Below are 14,442 nucleotides of genomic sequence, written 5' to 3'. Positions count from 1 at the left end.
AAGGTAACTGCCTCTAGAGTCACTTTCCCTTAGGAGTGTTCAACCAGGAGTAGACCTGCTACGCTGCAAACAACTCAATTGAGTCTGTCAAAGGGGTAGGACCAACAACTTGACTAGACTTCAGAAACTACCTTCGCCCCATAAAATAAAAAAGAATTGCAACCATACCAAAACTAACCATCTAATCTTGCAGAAATAGATATAAGCTATCTATCTGGACTGAGGGAACCGTACCACAAGACGAGGACCTCAGACAACCATAAAAAACACAAACCCATATACAAGTACATAAACTAAGGTTGAGTGGGGGTAGTAACTCCTTTGCCTAATACAGAAGCCGCAGCTACGTATGGGCCCAAGGTATAACACTTGTCATGGTCCACTCTTACCTCTCTGAGGTAATGAGAAGCGAAGACAGAGTTGCTCCTCCAGAACGTTGCGTCCATGATCTGCCTAACTGACATATTTTTCCGGTATGCCAGTGAGGCAGCAATGGCTCTTACTTCGTGAGCCCGTACTTTTAACAGGGCGAAGTTTTCTTCCTCACAAAAGAGGTGGGCTTCCCTAATAGTTTCCCTCAGGAAAAAGGACAAAGCGTTCTTTGTCAGGGGTTTTTGAGGATCCTTCACCGAACACCATAAGGAGTTGGAAGCACCCCTCACGTTCTTAGTGTGGGCCAAAAAAGCCTTGAGAGCCCTAACTGGGCAGAGGAGGCTTTCCTGTTCCTGACCCACTAGATTCGTGAGGTTAGGGGCTTCAAAAGTCCTGAGCCAGGGTTTCGAAGGGTTCTCATTCTTGCCGAGAAAGTCGAACCTCAAGGCACAAACCGCTCCATTTTGGGTGAAGCCTACACGCTTCTCGATTGCCTGAACCTCGCTGATCCTCCTGGCAGTTGCTAGACACAAAAGGAAGAGGGTTTTCTTAGTCACATCTCGCAGAGAGGCTTGCGAGATAGGCTCAAACTTCTTGGAGCACAAAACTTAAACACCACATCCACGTTCCAAGAAAGGGGTCTTAACTGCACCTGCTTCGTTGTCTCAAAAGACCTAATGAGGTCCTGCAAGTCCTTATTCTGAGATAACTCTAAGCCTCTATGCCTAAAGACGGTTGAGAGCATGCTCCTGTATCCTTTAATGGTAGATACAGCCAGCTTAGCATCCTGCCTGAGGTACAAAAGAAAGTCTGCAATCTGGCTTAGAGAGGTAGAGGACGAGGAAACCTTGTGTCTCCTGCACCAAGCTCTAAAGGTCTCCCACTTTGACAGGTAGACTCTTTGTGAAGAGATCCTCCTTGCTCTGGCAATAGCTTTCGCCGCTTGTGCCGAAAAGCCTCGAGATCTAACGAGCTTCTCGACAGTCTGAAGGCAGTCAGATTGAGAGCGAGGGAGTTTTGGTGAAATTTCTCGAAGTGGGGTTGTCTGAGAAGATCTGGACTTGCCGGGAATCTAATTGGAACGTCCATCAGCAACCCTACCACTTCGGTGAACCATTCCCTCGCAGGCCAGAATGGAGCCACTAGGATCATTCGTCCCGAATCGAGGAGAGCGAATTTCCTGACAACCAGATTGATGATCTTGAACGGGGGAAAGGCATACATGTCCAGCCCCGTCCAATCCATCAAGAAGGCGTCCACTGCAACAGCTTCCTCGTCCGGGACTAGGGAGCAGTAGTTGGGGATCCTCTTGTTTAGACTGGAGGCGAAAAGGTCTATTACAGGTCTGCCCCACAACTTCCAGAGGCTCCGACAGACATGCGGATTGAGAGTCCACTCTGTGGGAAGGACTTGTCCCCTCCTGCTGAGCATGTCTGCCCTGATGTTTCTCTGCCCTTGAACAAACCTTGTCAACAGCTGAGTGTCGTTCTCGTTTGCCCAAAGGAGAAGCTCTCTCGCAGTTGAGAACAGAGAGAGGGAGTGAGTTCCCCCTTGCTTCCTTATGTACGCGAGAGCTGTGGTGTTGTCGGAATTGATCTCCACAGTCTTTCCTGACACCGAGGTTTTGAAGGCCTTTAGCCCTAACAAAATGGCCATCAATTCCTTCCTGTTGATATGCCAACTGATCTGACTCCCTTCCCAAATACCTGAGACCTCTTTGTTCCCTAGTGTTGCTCCCCAGCCTGACTCGGACGCGTCTGAGAATAACACTAGGTCGGGGTTCTTCTTGAACAAGGAGATCCCTTTTCCCAACAGAGCTGGGTCCAGCCACCACATCAAAAGATCCTTGATCTTTGTCGGAATGGGAAAAGAAAAAGTGTCCTCCTGGATCTTTCTGTTCCAAACCTTTGCGAGGAAGTATTGCAGAGGCCTTAGGTGCAGTCTCCCCAATGGGACAAACTGCTCCAGGGAGGATAGAGTTCCCAGCAGACTCATCCACTCCTTCGCTGAGCATTCCTGCTTCCTTAAAAAGTCTTTGACTTTGTGCAGGCACCTGGTCTGCCTCTCCTGGGAGGGAGAAGCCTGAAAAAGAACTGAATTCCGAACTATCCCCAAATAGAGAATAATCTGATTCGGCTCGGTCTGAGACTTCCCCCAGTTGACGATGAGTCCCAGGTCCTGAGTCATCGTATACGTCTTCATTAGGTCTTCCAGACATTTTCCTTTCGACTGTGATCGGATCAGCCAGTCGTCTAGATAGAAGGATACCCTTATCCCCTCCTGGTGTAACCAGCCTGCCACATTCGCCATTAGTCTGGTGAAAACTTGGGGAGCTGTGCTGAGACCGAAGCAAAGTGCCCTGAATTGGAAGCACTTGCCCTGGAACACGAATCTCAGATATCTCCTCGAAGACGGATGAATGGGGACGTGAAAATAAGCGTCCTGCAGGTCGAGAGATACCATCCAGTCGCCTGGACGAACTGCAGCCAGCACTGACTGAGTCGTCTCCATGGAGAACTTTGTTTTCTCCACGAAGGCGTTCAGAGAGCTGACATCTAGGACTGGTCTCCATCCACCCGAGTTCTTGGGAACCAGAAACAGGCGATTGTAAAAGCCTGGGGAGGCGAGGTCTTGAACCGGCTCTATTGCTCCCTTGACCAACATCTGGTCGACTAGCTCCAGAAGAGCCTCTCGTTTCCCCGGGTCGGTGTACTGAGCCACTAAGGCTAGGGGAGTGTCTGAGAGAGGTGGTTTCTTCAAAAAGGGGATCTTGTAACCTTCCTTGACAACTGAGAGGGACCAGGTGTCCGCCCCTCTCCTTTTCCAAGACTGCCAAAAACGAGACAGTCTTGCCCCTACTGGTGTCTGGAGGACTTCCATCTAATTTTTTGGACCGGGGCCTAAACGCACCTCTGCTGGTCCTTGGCCCTGACTCTTATCTTCTCCCCCTAAAATCCGCTCTCGAGGAGGTCCTGCCCTGAAAGGGCTGTTGAAACTTCTTCTCTTCCTTCTTCAGAGGAGCAGGAGCAACAGATAAGGTCTTCCTAGCAGACCGAGACAAAAGGTCCTGAGTAGCCTTCTGTGCCTGAGAAAGGGAGAAATCTCTGACCAGAGCTTCAGGAAAAAGATGACGTGAAAAAGGGGCGTAAAGCAGCTCCGACTTCTGGGCAACAGTCACAGATCTAGAGGTGAAGGAGCACAAAAGGGCCCTCTTCTTTAAGACCCCTGCTGAGAAAAGGGAAGCCAATTCATTCGCTCCATCCCTTAGAGCTTTGTCCATGCAGGGCATGATACTCGTCAGGTCCTTCGTGTCCTCCAGGAGTTCAGACTTCCTGGCCAGAGTCCCGAGAGACCAGTCCAGGAAGCTGAAAACCTCGAAAACCCTGAAAATTCCCTTGAAGAGGTGATCAAGCTCCGACATGGACCACATCACCTTGGCAGAGTTTAAAGCATGCCTTCTTGCCGAGTCCACAAGAGCCGAGAAGTCACCTTGGGAGGAGGCAGGCACTCCTAACCCCAAAGGTTCCCCTGTCTCATACCACATACCGGCCTTGGAAGCGAGTCGAGATGGTGGAAAAGAGGTGGTCTTGACAGCTTGTCTCCGCTCCTTCCTCCAATCATCCACCTTAGCGAGAGCTTTCCTGGCCGAAATAGAAAATTTCATTTTGATGAAGGCCGAAGACTTAGTAGCTTTCTTCCTGGTAAATTGAGACTGAGGAGAACGAGGAGCCGAAGGTTGAAATTCCTCCCCATAAAGTTCCAAAAGAGAGCGAGAAAGAACCTTATAATCACTAGAAGAGTCGGCAGGTTTTTCTTCCTCTTCCGAAATATCTTCGAGGTCCTGCTCAGGGATAACATCCTGAAGAGTTGGGCTGCCAGCAGTCTGGCACAGAGAGCTGTTTGAATCCTGGCGCCGAGCGCTGCTAACATCCAGTCGGCAAGAAGCGGTATCGTCACGATGACGAGAAACGAAATCGTCCTGAAGATGCAGGCTGCATTCGCCTTGAAAATGCAGACTGCATTCATCCTGTTTCCTAAGAAACGAGGCGGTAACGTCCTGGCATTTCGAATGAGAAACGGAATCGTCACGGCGCCGAGAACGAGAGGCAGTATCGTCCTGGCGCCGAGAGAGGGGGGAAGGAAATTCCTGGCAGCTTGCCGATGAAGAGAGTGTGCGTTGTCGTACGGCTGACAAAGTGCGCAGAAGTTTCTTGGGAGAGATACTAAGTTCTTTCTTAGAAGAAGATCTCTTAACAGACAAAGAGACGTCCTTACGTCTGACGGACTGAGAAGGGTGGCTGAAAGCTTGAACTAACGATGAAAGTTGTTCCTGCATAACAACCATGAAAGCTTTAGCAACCTCCGCTGGCTCTCGCAGTGCCGAAGACGGCAGTTGTCGTACGGCTTGACTGGGAGCGCTGGCAGAAGAAGCAGGGAAGTTAGCAGGATTAACTGGGCTAAGGACTCTCTGTTTCGCCCTCTTAACAGGAACAACATCGAAATCGTCTTCCGAAGGATCAGGATCTCGGCTACTCGAACCGGGAGAGGGAGAGCGAGACTGCACATCCCGGTCCCACCCTCTCTTCATTGGTCTTGATTCGTAACGCCAATTACGTCTGGGAGAACGATCAGGCGAAGACACAAACGTATCCGACACGCCTTTTCTACAGCGGTCAAGAGCAGCCTGGGAGATCGCAACAGGACTGTCTGAGGCGAGGACTGACCGAGGATAAGCACCTCTCACCCCGTTTTGGCTTTCGACGTACCTTCTCCCTTGGTCCTGGGAGCTTGGTAGAGGTCTAGACCTAGGGGTATGACAGATTCGATCAGTCGCCACCTCCACTGCACTTTCACAAGCACTAATTTCACTTACACCCTTACCTTTAAAGACCTCCAATTGTGCTTTAATGGCCTCTAATTCAGCAGCTAATTTAGCATACCCAGGGTCATCTGTAGGCACAGATCCTGTAGAAGGGGCAGGAGTTACTTCATTCGGGGAAGGAATAACTTCCAAAGAGGTTACAATTAAAGGGTCAATAGATAAATCTAAGCTAAGCTCACTAGCAGACTTTGACTTTGATTTAGCTCTCCTAACTCTATCAACCTCAAGTTTGCGCACATAGCGCTTCATAGCTAACCAATTATCATCATTTAAAACCTCGCATTCCTTGCACCTATTATCTAGAGCACATTCAAACCCCCTGCAACCCATACAGATAGTGTGAGGGTCAACCGACACTTTCGGCAACCTCACCTTGCAAATATTCGCACAAATACAAAAATGAATTTTTTCACTCATGATAAGAAAGGAAAAAAGACGAAAAACAAAAAACAAACACGATTGCCAAATCCCAACACAGTATACTTCACCAAAAACGAAGTCCAAAAAGGCAATGAAGGGAAAGCGATCCGAAAAAACTCTAAATGGCAGACCAACGATGTTGTCGATCCGGCCGGCAGAGATAATCCGAGGAACAGAAAACGGGAATGATTCCAGGTACCACCCTGTAAGGGTTGTTAACCATCTAACCACACAACCACCACAAGGCGGTTGCCGCGATTTTCTATTAAATTCTGCCGCAGTCGCAGACTCAGCTATATATAAATTATATAACTGCCAGGTAAGTACTATTCATAAAAATATAACTTATCTGCCCTCAGAAACCCATGATATAAAAGGGGAGTCTGCAATATAGATTTACATATAATATATTTATACACAAGGTACTGAGGGAGTGATACTGTAGGTAAACAGTGATATGACGAGGGATTTATAAACCAAAAGAGGTATAATGTACTGTAATGATGTATCTCATATTCTACTTATCATTACACTAGTGGAAATGAAAGAAAACAGGTGTTGTTATCCTAATTCATTGTTCATAAAAAAACAGCTGTTTTTTTGTTTTTTTATAGCCATAGGCTTTATACATTCTCTTTTACTTTTGAACTTATTGAGCTATGAATTGGGAGAAAAAGAATTTTGTTTATTCAAATTTGGTCTCAATAAAGGAACTCGCATGAGATGCATGATAAAATAATTTTATTATGGGTTACACGAGTATATTTGATATTACTGTAATTAACTTTATTAATTTTAAGGCCCATAATGACTTTATAAAAAAAATATTTAGAATAAGAAAATATAATTATCTCCCCCCGCCCGCATAGGTAAGGATATGGCTTCTAAGGTAGGTTAGGTTAGGTTAGACAGTTTGTTTAGGTTAGCTGGTGGCCTTCTTTAGTGCTAATTCTACATGTGCCATTATTTATATGGTAAAATAGATTCTTTAAATCATTCCCCACCCAAAAACCTGGTTTTCCACTGGGGGCCCCCAAGATTGGAAAGGTTAACAAATATGGTAAAACTACTGTTCAAAAAAAAAAAAAAAAAAAAAGTCGAGCTAAGTGCTTTATCAGAAAAAAAATATTAGCGCCGGAGCTATTTTATAGAATTACCTTTATCGGTTCACCAGTAAATTTTCCCCACCCAAAATCCCTGGCTCCCACGGGGTGGCCCCATTACCGTAGGATATATTAGGTTATATTTTATTAACTATCTATCTGCGAGGGAAATAAAGGTCATTTTAGAAGGAAACCGAAGCTTTTCTATATATTCCCCAATTTTTTTATTAGTAAAGTTTGTCCTGTGTAGTTCTATAATAATCATCATCATCATCTCCTCCTACGCCTATTGACGCAAAGGGCCTCAGTTAGATTTCGCCAGTCATCTCTATCTTGAGCTTTTAATCTATAAGAATACCCATTCAATTTCTTAGTCTCCGTCACTTTCATTTCCCACAACTCCAGTCCATACAATTACTTTCTCAATCATACCTAGCTACATTCATCAATGTAGCAAGTTGTGTGTGTGTGTTTGTGTGTGTGTATATATATATATATATATATATATATATATATATATATATATATATATATATATATATATATATATATATTTATTATTATTATTATCATTATTATTACTTGCTAAGCTACAACCCAAGTTGGAAAAGCAGGATGCAATAAGCCCAGGGGCCCTCCTACAAGGAAAATATCCCAGTGAGGAAAGGAAACAAGGAAAAACAAAAAGATTTAAGAGTAATAACATTAAAATATATATTTCTTTTATAAACTATAAAAACTTTAACAAAACAAGAGGAAGGGAAATTAGATAGAATAGTGTGCCCGAGTGTACCCTCAAGCAAGAGAACTTTAACACAAGACAGTGGAAGACCATGGTATAGAGGCTATGGCACTATATATATATATATATATATATATATATATATATATATATATATATATATATATATATATATATATATATCAGGCTGACCAGATTTTGAAAACTGAGATAAGAGACACCTAAATCAGAGAGATAGTTGAACAATATAGACACAACTTAGTTACGCAGACAGGGATGCAAGCAAAATCCTTCTCAGCTTGCTCATCATTGTCCAGGACCTACTTCATTGACTTTTTTTTTTTTATAAACTGCGTACATTGTAAATTTTGTTACAAACAGCTGTTCATTACATGTGTCGAATATAATTACAATATTGCAATCAAGCATGTTCACTGGTCACCCTGGCACTGAACGGCCTCATAGACCTCAATGCTAGGCTATAAATCTCAAATCCATCAATTTGGGAAAATCAAAATTTATAAGAATGTTAGGTACTGACCTTATCATGACATTACAGTACAGCCTGATTGGACTTTCAAGGATTATTTTTTGTTTAATTTTTTTTTACAACCATAACCACCATGTAGGCCTACAACTATAACTTTATCTTGACATCAGCAAAAAATTTAGCAACCTATTTGTTAAACAATAGTAAGCTAAGGAGACATGGTCTTTATTAGGTTAGGTTAGGTTAGGTTAAGAAATTGAAGGTTGAAGAGTGTAAATTTTACAAGTAGGCCAATTCAACATTCAGTTTTTCCTAACTGATGCTGTGCTGATTTCTTAACCTTTCAATAATTCCAAGAAGCCTATTCTCAATTGCTTTCAACCGTTGCAAAATGAAATTCCGAATGTGAGTTTGTTCTGCTGATAAGACCATTTCCTCTGTATTCTGTATTCAATCAATTGTTTTAATGATGTTTGTAACAATACAAATATAAAAAGAAAATTCGGGTCTATACATTTTTGTTTACTATATATTCTTTTTGGACTTTGGCCTCGAGGTAGCTTTTGTAATGAAATAAATATGAACTAATATGGATTCGAAATTCTTAACCTTAACTCACAAAATATTCAAAATGATGAAAATGACATAAAAACATAAAATGTTTCTCACTCCCAAAAGAAAATAAAGTGTGACTACTGAAGTGATAGTATGTAATTGACAAACATTTGAATGATTTATAAAATATATAAGAAATAAGAAAATATTCTTTCTCAGGCTACTTGAATATCATTGATATGTGTATAATAAACAATAAGAAAAAAACCTTACCAAGATTATTTGAATGAGATGACTGGTCTGTAAACAGCATTTTATAAATATATGTGAAAAAAAAACAGCAAACGAACCAACAACACAAACAAACACACTGTAGCTAGAGCGTTTCAACAAAATGGTTTGCTGAATTAACTCGTTCGCCAACAGCAGCCCATAAACTAAAAGATCCCTCTCACTTAATGCCTTTTTAGCGGGAAATATCTGGCGTCTCATTGGCTGATTCTTTCTCAGCTATGATTGGTGGTTGTATGTGACGTCATATAATCATAATTCGAAGGTAGGGGTAAAAAATCTATACTTATAACAGATAAATTATGACTAAAAAATAAAAAAATAGTATAAACATAAACTTAAAGTTGCTATTAATATTCTAGTAAATAGGTAATGAATCTTATTGAATGGTATAATTCAAACAAATACGTTATGATCGAAGAAATACTTGACTGCGTTCTGGCTACGGTGATAATTGTGCGTGCGTGTGTCTGTGAATGTGTAGTAAGCGAAGGCAATAACCAATAATCGTTGAGGAAGTTATAGCCAATCAGAGAACTGGAATATCCCGCTGAGTGAGTGTCCCGGTGCCTTATGAGTTGCTGTTCGAAATCCTGTCCAAATTTTATTAAGATTACTCATACAAAACATGGAGTTTGGGAGTACAGTTTATGTAGTTTCGATTTTTTGATGGGATCTATTCGTTTAAAAGGCATGTTCACTACACTCTTTACTCAATTTGCTATTATATATTTAAGCGTTTAATCTATTGCTGCAATATAGCCTACATATTGCATGCAGATAAATGATGACTTTAGAGACTGCATATTGTATGGAAATAAACTAAAAATAATAATAATTTAGTAATAAAATAGATTTAAATAATCTTGTTGTATAGGATGAAAAAGAAAAAGATTTAGAGTATTTGAACGAAATATCTCATGTGAATCTGACTCACTTGGCAACAGCAGCCCATAAGAGAGAGAAACCCTTTTACCTTATGCGTTTCCTTAGCGTGAAATATCTGGCGCCTCATTGGCTAATCCATCCTCTGCTATGATTGGTAGCTGTATATGACGTCATACAATCTCGTATTTCATGAATGAGTGAAACTTTGTTGTGGTAAAATATCTATACTTATTGTAGATAAATTAAGACTTAGAAATTAATTATTTTATATAAAAAGGCTTAACATATTATTGATTTAATAAAAAAAATAGATAATGGATCTGATTTCAACAGCAAGCTAAATAAATATGTAACTTTTAAAGGAGTAATTAATTGGGTTGTGGCTACGATGTTAGATGTATCTGTGTGAATTTGTAAACAAAGGCAACAACCAATCACAGCTGAGAAGATTCAGCCAATCAGAGGACTGGAATATCCCGACAATAGAGAGTTCCTGAAATTTATGAGTTGCTGTTTGCAAAACCTGTCCGAATTTCCATTGAATTGCTTTTAAACGTTTTAGTCATTGGGGACAACGGACTGACCTGAAGATTTTTTTTTTCAAGAGATATATTTCTATTCAAAATATACAAAGAGTTCCTTATAAGATGGTTTGATAACATATTTTATCGAGGAATATATTCTAATGACCAAATAATTTTTTTCTACTAAGAAAAAATTTACGTTTTTATGACGTCATAAGGAGTAGGATGAACTTTAAAGCTTGTCTAAATGACTGATTAATAATGTTTGCTGGTTTGAGTGAGGTATTCAGTATCACGTAACTAATATTCAATAATTCAAATAAATACTATTATTATATCAAGCTTATACAGCGAAGGAACTACAGTACATGACTAATTCGTATTTTGTGACATTTTAAGTAGGCTATAATTCAAATTATTCGAAAGAATAATGACTGTTTTGGTTACGATGTGTGTGTGTGTGTGTGTGCAGCTACAGTAAACAAAGGCAATAATCTGTCACAACTGAGGAAGTTATAATTAATCAGAGGACTGAAATGTATCGGCAAAAGGGAGTTTCGATCACTTATGCGTGCTTTAAAGAAAAACTATCCCGAATTTCGATATGTTTATATATAAAGGCCCTAGTTACTGGGGATGAAGCTGAAGATTTTTTCTTTTTAATGGGAATTAAAGTTATTTTCACTTTGAAAATAATTAGACAGTCCTTTAAAATATGTTTTTTTTATAACATATTACATCAGAGTAATAAATTCTGACTACCAAATCGTTATTCTTATTAAGAATATGATTTTGGGACATCATGAGGAGTAGGATGAACTTTCCAGTTTGCTTAAATGACTGATTAATTCTGTTTGCTGGTTTGAGTGAGGTATTGTGTAGTGCATGGATAATGTTCGATATTTAAATAGGTACTATTATTATACCGAGCTCATATAGAGAAGGAACTACATTACTGTAATTCATATTCTGTTGCATTTCAAGTATAATGTAATGAATTATTCGAAGTAATAATGGATTATCTATATCTATATATATATATATATATATATATATATATATATATATATATATATATTATTTTTATTATTATTATAATTACTAGCCAAGCTACAACCCTAGTTGGAAAAGCAAGATGCTACCACGCCGCTCAAGGGCTACAACAGGGAAAAATAGCCTAATGAGGAAAGGAAACAAGGAAAAACAAAATGATTTAAGAGTAATAACATTAAAATAAATATTTCTTATATAAACTATAAAAAACTTTAACAAAACAAGAGGAAGAGAAATTAGATAGAATAGTGTGCCCGATTGTACCCTCAAGCAAGAGAACTCTAACCCAAGACAGTGGAAGACCATGGTATAGAGGCTATGGCACCGTATATATATATATATATATATATATATATATATATATATATATATATATATATATATATATATATATATATATCACGGTGACCAGATTTTGAAAACTGAGATAGAGACACCTAAATCAGAGAGATATGTGAACAATATAGACACAACTTAGGGGAAGTTACACAGGCAGGGATGCAAGCTAAATCCTTCTCAGCTTGCTCATTATTGTCCAGGACCTACTTCATTGACTTTTTTGTTATAAACTGCATCCACTGAAAATTTTATTACAAACAGCTGTTCATTACATGTGTCGAATATAATTACAATATTGCAATCAAGCATGTTCACTGGTCACCCTGGCTTTGAACGGCCTCATAGATCTCAATGCTAGGCTATAGATCTCGAATCCATTAATTTGTGAAAATCAAAATTTGTAAGAATGTTAGGTACTAACCTTATCATGACAATACAGTACAGCCTGATTGGACGTTCTAGAATTGTTTTTTGTTTAAAATTTTTTTCAACCATAAACACCATGTAGGCCTACAGTAGGCCTACAACTATAACTTTATCTTGACATCAGAAAAAAATTTAGCAACCTATTTGTCAAACAATAAGCTAAGGAGACATGCTCTTAGGTTTGGTTAGGTTAGGTTGAGAAATTGAAGGTTGAAGAGTGTAAATTTTACAAGTAGGCCAATTCAACAATCAGTTTTTCCTAACTGATGCTGCTCTGATTTCTTAACAGTTCAATAATTCCAAGAAGCCTATTCTCAATTGCTTTCAACCATTGATTGCAAAATAAAATTCCGAATGTGATTTTGTTCTGCTGATAAGACCATTTCCTCTGTATTCTGTATTTAATCCATTGTTTTAATAATGTTTGTAACAACACAAACATAAAGAAAAATTGGGTCTATACATTTTTCTTTACTATATATTCTTTTTGGACTTTGGCCTTGAGTAAGTTTTTGTAATAAAATAAATATGAACTAATATGGATTCTAAATTCTTAACCTTAACTCACAAAATATTCAACATGATGATGAAAATGACATAAAAACATAAAATGTTTCTCATTCCCAAAAGAAAAGAAAGTGTGACTACTGAAGTGATAGTATGTAATTGACAAACATTTGAATGATTTATAAAATATATAAGAAATAAGAAAATATTCTTTCTCAGGCTACTTGAATATCATCGATATGTGAATAATAATCAATAAGAAAAAACCTTACCTAGATTATTTGAATGAAAGGACTGGTCTGTAAACAGCATTTTAAAAATATATGTAAAAATAAAACAGCAAACGAACCAACAAAACAAACAAACACACTGTAGCTAGAGCGTTTCAACAAAATGGCTTGCGTGAATTAACTCGTTAGCCAACAGCAGCCCATAAACTAAGAGATCCCTCTCACCTAATGCCTTTTTAGCGGGAAATATCTGGCGTCTCATTGGCTAATTCTTCCTCAGCTATGATTGGTGGTTGTATGTGACGTCATACAATCATAATTCGAAGGTAGGGGTAAAAAATCTATACTTATAGCAGATAAATTATGACTAAAAAATAAAAAATAGTGTAAAAATAAACTTAAAGTTGCTATTAATATTTTAATAAATAGATAATGAATCTTGTTAAATGGTATAAGTCAAACAAATACGTCATGATCGAAGAAATACTTGACTGCGTTCTGGCTAAGGTGATAATTGTGCGTGCGTGCGTCTGTGAATGTGTAGTAAGCGAAGGCAACTACCAATAATAGTTGAGGAAGTTATAGCCAATCAGAGGACTGGAATATCCCGGTGAGAGAGTTTCCCGGTGACTTATGAGTTGGCGTTCGAAATCCTGTCCAAATTTTATTAAGATTACACATACAAAACATGGAGTTTGGGAGTACAGTTTATGTAGTTTCGATTTTTTGATGGGATCTATTCGTTTAAAAGACATCTTCACTACACTCTTTACTCAATTTGCTATACATTTAAGTGTTTAATCTATTGCTGCAATATATCCTACATATTGCATGCAGATAAATGAAGACTTTAAAGACTGCATATTGTATGGAAATAAACTCAAAATAATAATAATTTAGTAATAAAATAGATTTAAATACTCTTGTTGTATAGGATGGAAAAAGAAAAAGATTTAGTTGAACGAATATCTCGTGTGAATCTGATTCGCTTGGCAACAGCAGCCCATAAGAAAGAGATACCTTTCCACCTTATGCGTTTCCTTAGCGGGAAATATCTGACGCCTCATTGGCTAATCCATCCTCTGCTATGATTGGTAGCTGTATATGACGTCATACGATCTCGTATTTCATGAATGAGTGAAACTTTGTTGTGGTAAAATATCTATACTTATTGTAGATAAATCAAGACTTAAAAATTAATAATTTTATAAAAAAGAAACTTAGAATAATATTGATTTAATAAAAATAATAGATAATGGATCTGATTTAAACAGCAAGCTGAATAAATACGTAACTTTTAAAGGAATACTTAATTGCGTTCTGGCTACGATGTTAGATGTAGCTGTGTGAATTTGTAAACAAATGCAACAACCAATCACAGCTGAGAAGCTACAGCCAATCAGAGGACTGGAATATCCCGACAATAGAGAGTTCCTGGAATTTATGAGTTGCTGTTTGCAAAACCTGTCCGAATTTCCATTGAATTGCTTTTAAACGTTTTAGTCATTGGGGACGACGGACTGACCAGAAGATTTTTTTTTTTTTCAAGAGATATTATACTTTTATTAAAAATATACAAAGAATTCCTTAAAAGATGGTTTAATAACATATTTTATCGGA

At 38.8% G+C, this 14,442-nt stretch overlaps 1 protein-coding gene across 1 annotated transcript in view; it reads right to left on the bottom strand.

Moving 5' to 3' along the window:
• Positions 1–12,967, bottom strand: part of LOC137623379 (uncharacterized) — a 130,507-nt gene extending 117,540 nt beyond the window's left edge. The window contains exon 1 of the mRNA XM_068354219.1: positions 12,865–12,967. The gene's annotated coding sequence lies outside the window, so the exon portion shown is untranslated. The remainder of the gene's footprint in view (positions 1–12,864) is intronic.
• Positions 12,968–14,442: the final 1,475 nt, after the last annotated feature.

This window comes from Palaemon carinicauda, chromosome 2 (assembly GCF_036898095.1).
Source record: "Palaemon carinicauda isolate YSFRI2023 chromosome 2, ASM3689809v2, whole genome shotgun sequence".
NCBI lineage: Eukaryota > Metazoa > Arthropoda > Malacostraca > Decapoda > Palaemonidae > Palaemon > Palaemon carinicauda.
This window is presented reverse-complemented; position numbering and strand designations above follow the sequence as displayed.